This window comes from Papio anubis, chromosome 9 (genome assembly GCF_008728515.1).
Source record: "Papio anubis isolate 15944 chromosome 9, Panubis1.0, whole genome shotgun sequence".
Lineage (NCBI taxonomy): Eukaryota > Metazoa > Chordata > Mammalia > Primates > Cercopithecidae > Papio > Papio anubis.
The window spans coordinates 9,597,368-9,613,954 of record NC_044984.1 but is presented as its reverse complement, the minus strand read 5'-3'; the positions used below and the strand labels follow the sequence as shown (position 1 = coordinate 9,613,954).

General features: G+C 47.8%; 1 protein-coding gene across 3 annotated transcripts in view; it reads right to left on the bottom strand.

Moving 5' to 3' along the window:
* The window catches only part of LOC101000295 (ovostatin), a 161,157-nt gene that overhangs the window by 115,155 nt on the left and 29,415 nt on the right, over positions 1–16,587 (bottom strand). The gene's annotated exons all lie outside the window — the stretch shown is intronic.

The window sequence follows — 16,587 nt, the reverse complement described above, 5'->3', positions numbered from 1 at the left end:
AGATAAAGGGTGGTTAACTACTCATAGCAATAGCAGTAGCCTGAGCACCATCATTTTTTTGTGCTGGTTCCCCAAGCCCCAGTTCCTACACGGGAGACAAGCAGGGCCAGGTGACAACTCCATATACAGGGTATGTTACACGAGAGGAGCCCTGTATTTAGGAAACCCCAATCTTTTATTATAGGCTGTAAGTAAACCTGCTGAGCTTTGCCTAGATGAAAACACGATCTTTATTGTACAGAACAGCAAACAAACCAGCTCTTTCCTTCGGAGGGAGACACTACCTCTGTTTTCCAAGGCAGATCTCAATGCAAACATCCTTGAAAAGATTATCTAGAGCAAGGACAGCCAGCTCTGCTGCTTGCAATATGTGAAGGAACAAGAGACCCCTGGAGAAATGTCTCCCATTCGCATTCATGTTTGACTTCATTTCAACTCTTTTATAAAATCTGCAAATCACCTAAACTAGTGCACTTATTTTTCTAAACCGCCCACCACACCAAAATTCCATGCTAAAATACACAGGCGCTATTACAGAAAAAAGGAAAAGGGAAGGTGGGAGCTACATTTTCTCATTATTTCCCTACTAAGTTTTATTTACAACTTTTCCTATTGTTTCCATTCACATCCAAGAGAGTGCTTTCCCTCCACACAATGCAGATAGAAGAAACTGATTTGTAGCAATGCATGAATTCAATTGAAATTTTACATAGATTATATAAAAACTGGAAGCTTTGGTGGAGGGATCAGGACAGACAAGAGGCAGGACTAGATTGCAGCTCCAGACAGAGCAGCATGCAGAGGCTTGCATTGTGAATTTTAGCTCGATTGACTGCAAGAACAAACTAGCAGTCCTGAGAGGACCCACAGACCCTCTGAAGGAAGCCGACTGCTCCTGTAGGACCCAGGAGACCCTCAAATACTGTGAGTGCCCCAGTGCGGAAGTGGGAAAGGGAGACTCTCCTTTCCCGAACACACAATCCCGCTGGGGAAGCTGGTGGTCTGTTTGCGGGAGAGGTTTCCGACTTTACCTGGAGCTGAGTCAAGTTAGAGGGCTGAGCCAAGCAAAATACAGGGGTAGAGGAAGCAGCAGAAAGCCCTGGGAGCTCGCTGGATCCCCAAGCAGCGCATTCCTGCTGGTACCCACACGGATCCATCAGGAGGGTGGCAGAGGAGCAGGAGATAAAACTGCACAGGAAGGGGGACTGCTCTAGCTGAACTTCGTAACAATTTGAACGGGGTAAGAAGCCTCCTGGCAAGAACTCAGGGAAGGGCGGGAATCCAGCTTGCAGACTTCACAGATGGGGGAATAACTAAAGTCCTTTTCTTTTGCAGCTGGGAGGTGGAAAGCCCCAGGCAAGTTTTCAAGCCTGACTTGCCCTCCACCTGGAAACAGACTTGGTGGTGGCAGGGGGCGTGGCAGGAGTGAGACCAACCCTTCCGTTTGCATGGGAGCTGGGTGAGGCCTGTGACTGCCAGCTTTCCCCCACTTTCCTGACAACCTGCATGACTCAGCAGAGGCAGCCTTAATCCTTCTAGGTACACAACTCCAGTGACCCAGGGGTCTCACCCTCATCCCGCACAGCAGCCACAGCAAGACCCACCCATGGGGAGTCTGAGCTCAGACACACCTAGCCCTGCCCTCACCCGATGGTCCTTCCCTATCCACCCTGGTGGCGGAAGACAAAGGGCATATAATCTAGGGAGTTCTAGGGCCCCTGCCCACCACTGGTCCCTCTCCACACTACTACAGCTGATGCTTTTCGGAAAGTGCCACCTCTTGGCAGAAGGCCAACCATCACAAAAAAAGAGTATTAAACCCCTAAAGCTAAGGTCCTTCACAGAGTCCATTGCACCCTCCACCACCTGCACTGGAACAGGCGCTGGTATCCATGGCTGAGAGACCCACACATGGTTCACATCACAGGACTCTGTGCAGACAATCCCCAGTACCAGCCCAGAGCCGGTCAGACTCACTGGGTGGCTAGACCCCAAAGAGAGGCAACAATCACTGCAATTCGGCTCACAGGAAGCCACATCCACAGGAAAAGAGGGAGAGTACTACATCAAGGGAACACCCTGTGGGACAACAAAGTCTGAACAATAACCGTCAGCCCTAGACTTTCCCTCTGACAGAGCCTACCCAAATGAGGAGGAACCAGAAAACAACCCTGGTAATATGACAAAACAAAGCCCATCAATACCCCCCAAAAATCACACTAGTTCACCAGCAATGGATCCAAACCAAGAAGAAATCCTTGATTTACCTGAAAAAGAATTCAGGAAGTTAGTTATTAAGCTAATCAGGGAGAGACCAGAGAAAGGCGAAGGTCAATGCAAAGAAATCCAAAAAATGATACAAGAAGTGAAGGGAGAAATATTCAAGGAAATAGATAGCTTAAAGAAAATCAATAAAAAAAATTCAGGAAACTTTGGACACACTTTTAGAGATGCAAAATGCTCTGGAACATCTCAGCAATAGAACTGAACAAGTGGAGGAAAGAAATTTGGAGCTCGAAGACAAGGTATTTAAATTAACCCAATCCATCAAAGACAAAGAAAAAGAATAAGTAAATACGAACAAAACCTCCAAGATGTCTGGTATTATGTTAAATGACCAAACCTAAAAATAATCAATGCTCCTGATGAAGAAGACAATTTTAAATGCTTGGGAAACATATTTGAGGGAATAATTGAGGAAAATTTTCCTGGCCTTGCTAGAGACCTAGACATGTAAATATAAGAAGCACAAATTTGGGAAATTCATTGCAAAAAGATCTTCACCTAACCACATTGTCATCAGGTTATCCAAAGTCAAGATGAAGGAAAGAATCTTAAGAGCTATGAGACAGAAGCACCAGGTAACCTAACCTATAAAGGAAAGCCTATCAGATTAACAGCAGATTTCTCAGCAGAAACCCTACAAGCTAAAAGGGATTGAGGCCCTATCTTCAGCCTCCCCAAACAAAACAATTATCAGCCAAGAATTTTGTATCCAGCGAAACTAAGCATCATAAGTCAAGGAAAGATACAGCTATTTTCAGACAAACAAATGCTCAGAGAATTTGTCATTACCAAGCCATCACTATAAGAACTGCTAAAAGGAGCTCTAAATCTTGAAACAAATCCTGGAAACACATCAAAACAGAACCTCTTTAAAGCATAAATCACAAAGGCCCTATAAAACAAAAATACAAGTTAAAAAGCAAAAACAAAAAACCAAAAATAAACAAAGTAGACAGGCAACAAAGAGCACAATGAATGCAATGGTACCTCACATTTCAATACTAACATTGAATGGAAATGGCCTAAATGCTCCACTCAAAAGATACAGAACCACAGCATGGATAAGAACTCACCAACCAACTATCTGCTGCTTTCAGAAGACTCACCTAACACATAAGGACTCACATAAACTTAAAGTAAAGGGGTGGAACAAGGCATTTCATGCAAATGGACACCAAAAGCAAGCAGGAGTTGCTATTCTTATATCAGACAAAACAAACTTTAAAGCAACAGCAGTTAAAAGAGACAAAGAGGGACATTATATAATGGTAAAAGGCCTTGTCCAATAGGAAAATATCACAATCCTAAACATATATGCACCTAGGACTGGAGCGCCCAAATTTATAAAGCAATTACTAATAGACCTAAGAAATGAGATAAACAGCAACACAATAATAGTGGTTCAGTACTCCGCTGACAGCAGTAGACAGGTCATCAAGACAGAAAATCAACAAAGAAACAATGGATTTAAACTATACCTTGGGACAAATGGACTTAACAGATCTATACATAACATTTCATCCAACAACCACAGAATACACATTTATTCAAGAGCACATGGAACTTTTTCCAAGATAGACCATATGATAGTCCATAAAACGAGCCTCAATAAATTTAAGAAGATTGAAATTATATCAAGCAGTCTCTCAGCCCACAGTGGAATAAAACTGGAAATCAACTCCAAAAGGTACCTTCAAAACCACGCAAATACATGGCAATTAAATAACCTGCTCCTGGATGATCATTGGGTCAAAAACTGAAATCAAGATGGAAATTTAAAAATTCTTCTTTATAGACATTACCTATTGTGAGGGGCGTGACTTTACCCTCCTGCCCCACCAGTGTGGCAGTGCATTTTTTATTCTTTATATTTTATTGATTTTATTTATTGGTGAATTGAAGATATGATTCTTCCTGCCAGCCAGTTCAGGATGATTTATTTAGCCTTTGAAGCCATTTGTTTCTCTGTGTTTCATGAAATGAACTGCAGATGGAATTAAATATATGCTTCTTTGGGGGAATGGACTTAGCACCAAAGGCTTTCCAGAAGGAGCTGCTCAGGCCAAGGAGGGCTCCCCTGCTGAATAGGGGAGGGAGGAGTCCCCAGGAGCAGCCGCCCTACCTATAAAATTCACTGCAGCCGTCCTCAGTGAGACCTGTGGGCTGTTTAGCAAGATAAAGCTCTGTGAAGTAACTGCTCTACAAGCTAAGTTTGGCCTGTGTGGACCTGTGGAGCCAAAGAGGGGCGGTGCTGACCAGGAGAGGAGCCACTGGAGCCCTGCTGAAGATCTCTTGGCAGCCACGGCCTCTCTGCCGTCCCCAGCAGCAGCAGTGCACCTTCAGGCAGCTCCGACTGCTGGACCCTGCAGACTCAGACCCCCGCCCCTCTGCAGCAGGAAGTTTATTGCTCCTGGGAACCCACAGGATGTGAGAGAAAACAACTCCGTGGGACTGGCAGCCTTGGGTTTGAATGTCGGACCTGGCGCCTACTGGCTTCACTTTCTTAAGTATAGAGTGGAAGGCAAACCCGCCCAACCTCCCACACACCATGACAAGCGCCTGTGGGTAATAAATGGAAAAGTGCTTTGTAAAATGCTCCCCCAATGTGAGGGATTGATTATATTAGAATGACTCATGTGAGCTCTTAACCTACTTTCTTAGCCCTTAAATGTTGGCTTTTCAACAGGGATTCCAGAGCCCTGGCCTGTTCTTGTATTTTCAGGAGCCACAGACCCTTCACCTCATGTCTACTGACCAGAGGCCTGATGCTCCTGCCCACATCTCTCCCTGCCCCTCCAACCAGAAGACCTCTGGCCAGTCGCCATCCAGTGACCTGGCATGACCTCCCCAGCCTTCGAGGCAGTGATCTGGATGCCCAGAGTCAAATACTGAGAACAAGGGACTGGCACCCCAGCTGTGGGTTCTCAAGAGTGGGCTCACGTGAAGGAGTGAGAAACAAGGAGCCCAGGAACCTGTCTCTGCCAGCCCACCCCTGTGTGCCCACGGAGCCCACTGCTGAGGTCCCAGCATGGGGACTGTGCCCAGCCTTCCCTGAGACCTTCACTCACCAGGTACTTGCAGATTTCCTCCAGGACCTGCATGTGGTCGCTGAGTGTGGCATGCTGCAGCTGCATGTGGTCGCTGAGTGTGGCATGCTACAGCTGCATGTGGTCGCTGAGTGTGGCATGATGCAGCTGCATGTGGTCGCTGAGTGTGGCATGATGCAGCTGCATGTGGTCACTGAGTGTGGCATGCTGCAGTGACTAGATGAGTGAAGAACAGCCAATCATGTCAGCCCACACCACCAGGGCCTTTCCACAGCCCTATGGGATGGAGAGAAGGGAGGCCCCAAACCCACTCCTGTGACTCTCCAGCCAGGGGGCTGAGTGGAAGCCCTTCCATCATAAAGAGAGGGCAGATCTATTCAGAGCCACCCAGAGGACAATGTCAAAGAGGTGAATGTAGAGCCTACAGGCAAGGCTGGGCTCACGGAAATGGCCACAGGGAAGGGGCCCTGCTCTCGAGGAAAGGGGACACATATCAGGCCTGGCAGTGGCCAGACAAGTGACAGCCAGAGTATCTGGAGCACTTCCATGTTATTTTCCTGAATGCTGAGCACCAATGGGATCAGAAGTGTGAAAAAATTTTGGGGGGTGATGCCTCCAGGCTTACATTTTTTTAGTTGCTGCAGCATGTGGCCCACAGCAGAGGTGGCTGAGATCCTCACCTGCTCCCACTCCTGCCAGGAAGCACAAAGCAAAGATGAGAGGCAACGGCTTCCCTGGCCCCGCCTGACCTGGCTTTCCTCCTTCCACGTCTTGGTCTCCGTGTGCAAGGGGCGCCGGCTGCACTGTGCATGATGTGTGTATGTGAGGGGTTCTCTCTAAAGACCTGGAGCTAAGAAGCCTGTTGATGAAGGCACAGTGCTAGGAAATAAAGTCATCATTTCAGTTCTACCATGGACTATATCTACAGCTTGTGACATTGTTTCCAAAGTGTTCAGGCAATTCTCCTGGCTCAGCCTCCTGAGTAGCTGGGATTATAGGCACCTGCCACCACACCTGGCTAATTTTTGTATTTTCAGTGGAGACAGGGTTTCACATGTTGGTTAGGCTGGTCTCAAACCCCTGACCTCAAGTGATCTCCCTCCCAAAGTGTTCAGATTGCAGGTGTGAGCCACAGCGCCCAGCCCTGCACACCTTTAGACCAAGTATTCATGTTATCTACCTGCCTGTCCGTCCACACACATGTGTACTTACCTTCCTGACACTGGCTTAATCTGCTGTTTTATTTTCTTGGCTACCTACCACCTATGAGTAGGTTTCCCTGCCTTCCCTTGGCACACATGTCTTCTGACCTAGACCTCTGAGGTCCCAGGGAATTTCCAAAGTTGCTTCCACAACTTCTTCCTGATGGTTTACTCACAGCTTCAGGAGAAGCTCTGTGCTCCGGAAACTCTGGTCCCCACACTCACATAAGCCAGAGACTTTGCAGACTAAGAACAGGTCCCTTCCTCTTGTCCTCTTGTCCTCTTGCACCCTCTAGAGACCTCTTTCCCTCCATCACTGGCAAGGTGTATGTTGGAAGGGGTGGGAGGTTGAGGTAAGTGAGTCTCTGCCCTCCTGATAGGGGAGAATCACTTAATGACCAAAGCTGATTGTCAGATGCTGGGGGACTTTTCTTGGGTATGAGCCTCAGAACCTTGCCTTTCCAAAAGCCACAAGGAGAACTGGAGGAGATGTGTATTTTGGTCCTAATGATCGTGAAGTACAACAACCCAGAAAGGGTCATCAGGAAGCTGTGGGATAAATCATGTCTCCACAAACTGCCTCCAAGGAGCTTCCTGGTGGCAGGGGAGAAACACATCCCCTGCCAGGGTACGGATGCCTGAGATGGAAGCATTAGTTTGATTAGAGAACAGGGACAGCAGTGGGTGGGAGTGCTCTATGGATTCTTCATTCTCCTAATTCTTCTCACTGGACAGCACCACTTATGGGCTTGGTGTGGTGGCTCATGCCTGTAATCATAGCACTTTGTGAGGCTGAGGTGGGAGGATCACTTGAGGCGGGGAGGTCTATGCTGCGGTGAGCCATGATAGTGCCACTGCACTGCAGCCTGGGGGACAGAGTGAGACCCTGTCTCAAAAATAAAAAGGAGATTATGCAGAGAGTCCGAAACTAAAAAGTTTAGCTCTAGATGTAGATAACAGAGCATAGCAATTGGAAGACTGAATGTGCTGAGCCACCCCGTACACAAGTCCCTATAAAAATCAAAAGATGGCCGGGCGCGGTGGCTCAAGCCTGTAATCCCAGCACTTTGGGAGGCCGAGATGGGCGGATCACGAGGTCAGGAGATCGAGACCATCCTGGCGAACACAGTGAAACCCCGTCTCTACTAAGAAATACAAAAAATAGCCGGGCGAGATGGCGGGCGCCTGTAGTCCCAGCTACTCGGGAGGCTGAGGCCGGAGAATGGCGTGAACCCGGGAGGCGGAGCTTGCAGTGAGCTGAGATCCGGCCACTGCACTCCAGCCTGGGCTACAGAGCGAGACTCCGTCTCAAAAAAAAAAAATCAAAAGATGTCATGGCAGGTGTGCCCAAGGATGTGTAGTTTTCTCCTCACGAAAAGAACGTCTTAAGCAAGGCACTGTAAAGAGGTCAGTGCAAGGGTGAACGACACAATTTAAGCACTGACGTGTTGGGGTTTGTGATGGCTGTGAGAGATGCAACCACGACTGACATTCCTCACTGTTCCCAGAAAGCTACTGTCTAGAAGGAGAGAGATACAGCTGAGACTGACATGGTAGGGAGAAGGGGGATGTATGCACGGGTACAGGAGGTCAGTGGGGAGGGGCTTGGGTTAGAGATGAGGCAAGGGACAAGGGAGGCTTCTTGAGAAAGGGATGTCTGTGCTGCATTTTGAAGAATGAGGGGGAATTTGGAGACTGAGTGTGAGAGGCACCGCAGGCGGTGAAGAACCTGTGCAACATCCTCTGCCATATGCAGGGCAGGGACATCAAACTGCTCTTCTGCGACATTGCCAGGCAGCTGTGTCCGCTGATTAATGATGTATGTGCCCAGGTCCCTAGGATCAGTTGGACACAATATGGGCTGAGCTGAGGATACTGGGTTAGAGCAAGGCACTGTGGTGCGAGGCTTAGGTCACCAAGGGACAGAAGAAAGGAGACTTGGCTACTCGAAGCTGAGCACAGGACACGTCCCAAATGCATTTCTTACTCTACACAATGGAGCACACACTCGTCCACTGACTCACCAGAATTTTCTGGAGGAGCTACCCAAATAAGAAGCCAACTGACTGATATGAAGAGGGTTCTGACTCGAAGGATCTTATTCTGCAGATGCCACTCATGGAGTGAAGCAGGGAGAGAACAAGTGGCTCTACCCGCCTCCCAAACCGCACAGAAGCTTCAGGATCCCCGGGTCCTCACAGCAAGAGAAACGTAAGACTCAGAAAGTTGAACTGACCAGACCTGTCCCACTCCTCCTCACATCTCATCTTCCTTGCAGGTGACACAAGTTTAGAGCTGGGAAGGACCTGACATCCCTGAGACACAGGTTTATGGGACTCCAGCTCTGGTGTCTATAACTGTCTCAACTTGTGAGCCTTGGATTTCAGTTGTTTTTGTATTGGTCTCATGTCCTCCATGACTCTGGACACCGGCTGGTGGCAAGGCCAATGTCAGACTCACCTATCTTTCTGTTATGTTTAAAATTTACTATGTAAACTGTACTTGACTTCACTAAGTCTGAAGATAATATCTTTTTCCTCCCTCCAAACGATATAATCCATGGACCTTAGAATGCTTGAATTCTGATCACAGCTTCCCACGTTATATACTAATGTTGCCCAGTATTTTAGCTCCACCTTTGTATTTAATCTGTAAATTTGCTCTTTATGTCATTGTCTTCATGATTGTCATGATTTTATACAGTTAATACCGGTGTAGATTTACCCACATGCTTACAAATTTCTTGGCTTATTTTTCTTTCTTCCAGCTCTTTCCTCCCTTTTAGATTTATTTTGTTTTTCTTTCCTTTGTGGTTCCTTCAGTGAGGGTCTCTTAGTAGTAAACATTTTTAGTCTTTGAAAGTGCCTTTATTTGGCCTTATATTTGTCTCTGTTTTCAGTAGTTTATGATGCTTCTAGGCATACATTTCCTTGGTTTTCATCTGTTTGAGGTTCACTGAGCAACTTGAATCCCTAAATTGATACCTTTCACCAAACTTGGAAAGTTCTTACTATTATTTCTAGAATCGTTTTGTTCAGCCCCACCATGCTCTTTCTCTTCTTTTAGGACTCTCCTGACACAAATGTTACACCTTTTGTTATGGTCTCAGGTCACAAGATACTTTTGGTTTCGAATCGTTTTTCTCTTTGTTCAGATTGGATCATTTTTATTGATCTGTCTTCAAGTTCACTGATTCTTTTCTCTGCCATCTCCATTTTACTACGGAGCCTACCCAAGCTTATATTGTTCAGTTCTAAAGCTTTCCACAGTTTTTCTGTATGTCTTCTATTTCTTTGCTGAGACTATTTCTGTTATTTCAAGAGTGTTCACCATGGCTTTCTGGAACACTTTGCACAGTAACGGCTTTAAAGTTTTTATTACATAATTTAAATCTATTTTCCCTTGACTTCAGCATGTTCATTGTCTTCCCATGTGCGATGAAATGTTCCTGGTCCTTTGCATGCTGAGTGATTCTGGACTGAGTCATAGACATTATGAAGATGATATTATGTGACTCTGAGTCTTCCAAGAGTGTCCTGGTAATTTTAGCAGGCAATTGACTTATTTACCTTGAGGCTGCCAATCTGGTCAGCCGTCCGTGGGTTGTTAGTCCAATGCCAGTTCTTGGTTCGAAGCCTCTGCTATTGTGCATTTGGGCCACCAGTGGCCAGCCTGGGACCTGGAATGGTAGTCCATCCTGTAGTTCAGTTCTCATTGTCTATGGCATGCTGGTCAGGGTCAGACCTGGGCATATAGTGAGCTCGGGAGTTCATAAACACCTTTATAGGATCACTTTCCTCAGTTGCCTCCTCTCTGCAGCCTCCCTGGTACTTTATAGTTCCCTGGGGCTCCTCTTCTTCAGTGGCCAGAAAGCTGGGGCTTTTGTTACCCCACAATACCAGACACTTCTGTGACTGTCCCCACATCTGGTGCTAAGTGGCAGGCGGCAGAGAAGAAATAAAGCAATGGGAATTTTCCTCATCCTCTTGGGGCCACGGTGCCTGCAAATGGAGAGGAAGGCTTCCCTCCCTCAGAGTTTTGGCTTCTACAGGCTCCCATGGGGCCTGCCTGGGGGCTGAGGCTTGAGAGACCGAGAGGAAAAGAAATGAGGGATTTCTTCACTTCCTTTGAACATTGTGAAGTGTTTCCTGGCTCCTTGGGTGTTACCTGGAGGGCTTCTCTCAGAGCTCTCTCTGTATCCTGGTGCACACACCTCAGCTTCTGGTTGTGTGGCTGCAGGCTGTGGATCCCAGGAGATATTACAACCCATGCCCCTAGGGGTTATTGGGACCAGTAAAATGCTCCAACCCCTAGGGCAGGTGGAGTGTCAGCAAACTTTTTGGTTTTGGTCCCTAGAGATTTCTGTTACCCTCCTGCAAGCTAAACTATGCATATGTATAATATTTTATCTAGTATACGAAGGTGTTTAGAGTAGGAAGGTTGTTATCTTCCGTATTGTTGGATGTGGAAGTCAGAAGCTATAGTCTGAGTGAGAAGTACTAAGTGGGCATCACCTACACAGAGGTCACCTGGGGAAATGGAAAGAGCTGCCCCACAGGGGCCCTCAGATCCGGGTGCTGGGTGCTGCTTTGTCATTCACCTAGTCATGTGGAGGGAGGCAGGGCACCAGGCAACGCTTACTGGTCTCATCATCTGTGAAACGTTCTTCTACTGTTTTGGTTCACATGTCCTCTTTTCTCTTCTGTCTGTTCCATTTTTGGAACTTGTTTGGATTTATTCTCTATGTTTCTTAATTTCTCTTTCATATTTCCCATTTCTTTGTCTACTTGGAAGAATTTCTGGGCTGATTCACTTTTAATGAATTCACCCTTTAGTTGTGGTTATTCTGCTATTCAACCCACCTATTGAATTTTCATTTAACTTTTTGTTTTTCTAATGAAGAAGATACTCTATATTTTTCTCTTCTGGATGACATTGTGGTATCTTGATAGTTATTTCATTATTCTGTGAAGATATTTCCTGACCAGTGCCTGTATTGATTTACTTATTGATTTATATATAACTTCAAATTTTGAATTTCTAAGCACTTTAGGAACTGAACTCAATATTAAAAAAAAGTTTCTGGGGATTCAATAATACTTTCTCTAAAGTTTTGTTCAGATTTTATTATTAACTCCATCCTTGGATGGTGGGTTTTCTTTTGGTTTTGCTTGTTTTGAAACAGGGTCTGGATGTGTCACCCAGGCTGGACTGCAGTGGCAGGATCATGACTCATGGTGGCATTGACCTCCCAGGCTCGTGATCCTCCCACCTCAGCCTCCCAAGTTGTGGTACTACAGGCACACATCGCCATGCCTGGTTAATTTTGAATATTTTTTAGAGATGGGGACTCACCATGTTGCCCAGTCTGGTCTTGAACTCCTGGGCTCAAGCAATCTTATGCCTCTGCCTCCAAAAGTGCTGGGATAATAGGCGTGAGCCACTGTGCCCGGCTGGATGCTGGGTGTTTTGTTTCTCGAATGTTTCCTTTCATCTGTAGTGCTGGTTTTCCTAAATGTATACCGATCCTTGGTAGTGATTTCTAGCATTTCTATGCTAGAGTTTCTTGGCTGGCCCTGTGTGAAAGCAACACCCACGACTGCAGCCTGTTTCAGTAATGGCTGGGAAGCATCCAGAGATCTGTGGACGGCTGAATGTGACACTATCCAGTGTTCTCACCCTGGGACTCCTGCTTCTCCAGGGTGTTGTCACATACCCAGGGAACCGCCCTGTGTCTTTCATCTTGACGCTGCCCTGCTTCAGTGGGTGCTACCTTGCCCCTGCTGCTTGCCACTCTGCTAAGGGGCTATTGGGAGGGCGGGATGGCAATGAAATTCAAAGCGGCTGAACTGCCGCCTCAAGACAACCATCCAGGGCTGCCCAGAGTCGCCCTCTCTGCTTCCTGTGTTCACAACCCTGAGCTTAGTGCATTCCAGAGCCCCTCTGCACCTCCTGTAACAGTTTCTTCTTTCCCTCACTGTGTACTATGCTTTCTGCTTCAGTTCCAAATCTGCCTGCTGTTCGTCTTTCAGGGATACTCCAGTCCTCAGCGGACAGGGCATGGGGGACAGTTAATCTTTCAGGTTCATTACAAATTTTAAAAATATCTGTCAGCCGGGCACAGTGGCTCAGGCCTGTAATCCCTGCACTTTGGGAGGCTGAGGCGGGCGGATCACCTGAGACTGGGAGTTCCAGACCAGCCTGACTAATATGGAGAAACCCCGTCTCTACTAAAAATACAAAATTAGCTGGGTGTGATAGTGCATGCCTGTAATTTCAACTACTCGGGAGGCTGAGGCTGGAGAATCGTTTGAACCCGGGAGGTAGAGGTTGCGATGAGCTAAGATCACGCCATTGCACCCCGGCCTGGGCAACAAGAGTGAAACTCTGCCTCAAAAACAAAAAACAAAACAAAACAAAACTGTCATCTCTGCTTTCTAGGGGTGTGGGGCAGGGATGTGGGGCAGGAGGGGGTGACTGAATGAATGCTCACTCACCCGTCTTGAGCTCCTATGCATGGGTTTTTGTTTTCTCGTGGTCTTTAAATTGAAGTGCTGACCCCGACTCATCTCCCTGTTCAGCCATTGTGTGATGATGTGGGCCTCCCACTTCTGAAAGCATCTGTTCCTATGTTCAGGGGCTCTCCATCATTTCCCACCATGTCCCTGTTATTTGGACTGTGCCTGGTTCATGGTAGGTGCTCAATAAATTTTTGTTCAACGAAATTGTACAAGGCTTAGCTGTTTATGGTCAGTATGAATTCACACAAGGTAATATAGATTTAAGCCATTTTGTTCACAGTATAACAAGAATAACTACGTGTATTTTTCTTTTTTTAATCTTGCATTCTTGAGCTCATCCACAGTAGAGAACAAAGTCAAGAGCTGCAGATGTGGTCCACGGTGGAACTGAAAAGATAACCTTCATCCCTAGCACTGTGCCTTCATCAACAGTCTTCTTAGCTCCAGGGCTCTAGAGGGAACCCCCCACATACACACATCGTGTCATCTACGCATCAGCTAAGCACAGTGCAGCCGGCGCCCCTTGTACATAGAGACCAAGATGTGGAAGGAGGGAAGCCAGGTCAGGCGGGGCCAGGGAAGTCGCTGGCTCTCATCTCCACTTGTGCTTCCTGGCAGGAGCGGGAGCTGGTGAGGATCTCAGCCAACTCTACCCTGGGTCACACGCTACAGCAGCTCCAAAATTAAAAGCCTGGAGCCACTACCCAGAAACAAATTTTTACATTTCTGGTCCCAGTGCTGCTGAGCTTGCAGGACAACAATGCCGAAGTGTTCCAGGTATGCTGGCTGTCTTTCTAGCCACCCCTAGGGCCGATTCATGTCCCTTGTTTGTGGTAGCAGAGCCCCTTCCCCGTGGCCCTCTTTCCATGAGCCCAGACTTGGCCATATGCTCTGCGTCCACCTCTTTGGCATCGTCCTCTGGGTGTCCCTGAGCACATTTGCACTCTCTTCATGATGGAGGGGCTCCTACTCAGCCCCCTGGCTGGAGAGCCACAGCAGTGGGGTTGGGGCCTCCCTCTCTTCATCCCACAGGCCTGTGGAAGGGTCCTGGCAGCGTGGGCTGATGTGATCATCTGGTCCTCACTCATCCAGCCATTGCAGCATGCCACGCTCAGCGACCATGTGCAGGTAGGTCCTGGAGGAAATCTGCAAGTACCTGGTGAGTGAGGGTCTCGGGAGAGGCTGGGCACAGTCCTCATGCTGGGCCCTCAGCAGCGGGCTCAGTGGACACAGAGGGTGGGCTGGGATCATGCTGGGCCCTCAGCAGCGGGTTCTGTGGACACAGAGGGGCGGGCTGGGATCATGCTGGGGCCTCAGCAGCAGGCTCCGTGGGCACAGAGGGGTGGGCTGGGATCATGCTGGGCCTCAGCAGCGGGCTCCATGGGTACAGAGGGGTGGGCTGGGATCATGCTGGGGCCTCAGCAGCGGGCTCTGTGGGCACAGAGGGCTGGGCTGGGATCATGCTGGGCCCTCAGCAGCGGGCTCCGTGGGCACAGAGGGGTGGGCTGGCAGAGACAGGTTCCTGGGCTCCTTGTTCCTCACTCCTTCATATGTGCCCACTCTGAGAACCCACAGCTGGGGTGCCAGTCCCTGGATCTCTGTATTTGACTCTCTGGGCATCCTGATCACTGCCTCAAAGGCTGGGGAGGTCATGCCAGGTCACTGGATGTCGACTGGCCACAGGTCTTCTGGTTGGAGGGGCAGGGAGAGATGTGGGCAGGAGCATCAGGTCTCTGGTCAGTAGACACGGGGTGAAAGGTCTGTGGCTCCTGCGAATTTAAGAATGGGCCAAGGCTCAGGAATCCTGGTTGAAAAGCAAACATTTAAGGGCTTAGCAAGTAGCTTAAGAGCTCGCCTGAGTCATTCTAATACCATGAATCCCTCACACAGATGGAGCACAGTACAATGCAGTTTTCCACCCATTACCCATGGGTGTCATGCCATCATGTGTGGGAGGTCGGGCCGGTTTGCCTTCCACTCTACACACCAGAAAGTGAAGCCAGTGGGTGCCAGGTCCAACTTCCAAACCCAAGGCTGCCAGTCCCACGGAGTTGTTTTCTCTCACATCCTGTGGGTTCCCAGGAGCAATAAACTTCCTGCTGCAGAGGGGCGGGGCCTGAGTCTGCAGGGTCCAGCAGTCGGAGCTGCCTGAAGGTGCACTGCTGCTGCTGGGGACGGCAGAGAGGCCGTGGCTGCCAAGAGATCTTCAGCAGGGCTCCAGTGGCTCCTCTCCTGGTCAGCACCGCCCCTCTTTGACTCCACAGGTCCACACAGGCCAAACTCTGCTTGTGAGGCAGTTACTTCACAGAGCTTTGGCTTCCTAAAGAGACTGCAGATCTTCCTGAAGTGAATTTTGTAGTTAAGGCAGCTTTGCCTGGGGACTCCTCCCTCCCCTCTTCAGCAGGGAGCTCTTCTTAGCTTTGGTCTTCTGCTAAAGGGCCAAGCCTGACCATGGAGGGATGGAGCAGGTCCCCTCCCATTCCAGGCTCGCCTTGATGGGAGCGGCTGACCTGTGAACAGGCCTCAAGTTCTGCTTTAAAAAGGCTCAGGGGAGGGAGAGCGAGCAACGCTCCTTTACCCCAGCTCTGTGGGGTTTCCCAATGCCGACCCACATGGGGCTAGGCTCTGTGAGGATGAGAACAGTGTACGTCTGAAATGGGAGAAATTATCGATCCACTGGGACCCCATACATTTTCCAAAATATTTTTGTTTTAAATTACAATAGCAGTGTGTTAATGTTAAGAAAACTAAAAAAATTCAGATTGGCAAAAGAAAATTTAAAAAGCCTCAAATTCCACCATTTGGATGTAACCAGTTCGAACATTCTGGAGTCTTTTTCCTAAGAAAATAATACACATGTGCACACGTGCATAACCTTGCTGTATCACAAACACATACCATTGTATATTCTTCAACATGATTTTTAATGACTACAAAATATGGATTCTATTGTATGGATGAATTTATGAAACACTTTAATCAGACCATAATTTTGAATATTGAGACTGTGTCATTGTTTGTTTCTGCAAGCAGGGATGCAGTGGTTAAATCTCGGCACACCATCATGATTATTGCATTATGATACATTTCAAGTCAAATTGTTATACCCAAAGGATATGCACAGTTTTAAAGATTTTGATGCTTATTGCCAAACTGCTCTGTAAAAAGGCTGAATTATTTTCTACTCCCACCAGTACTGTATGCGAGTATTGAGTTCTACAGACATTTGTCAACCCTGGGTAATATTTTTTAATCACTATGAGGTGTGGTGGCTCAATGCCTGTTTGAAGCCAGATCTGGCGGCTCATGCTGGTAATCCCAGCATTTTGGGAAGCTGAAGTTGTAGGGTCACTTGAAGTGAGGAGTTGAGACCAGCCTGGGCTACATAGTAAGACTTCATCTCTACAAAAAGTTAAAAATTGTAATAAATTAATAATTAGCTGGGCACCATGTCACATGCTTGTAGTCCCAGTCACTCAAGAGACTGAGGCAGGAGGATTGCTTGACCAAGGAGTTTGAGGCTGTAGTGGG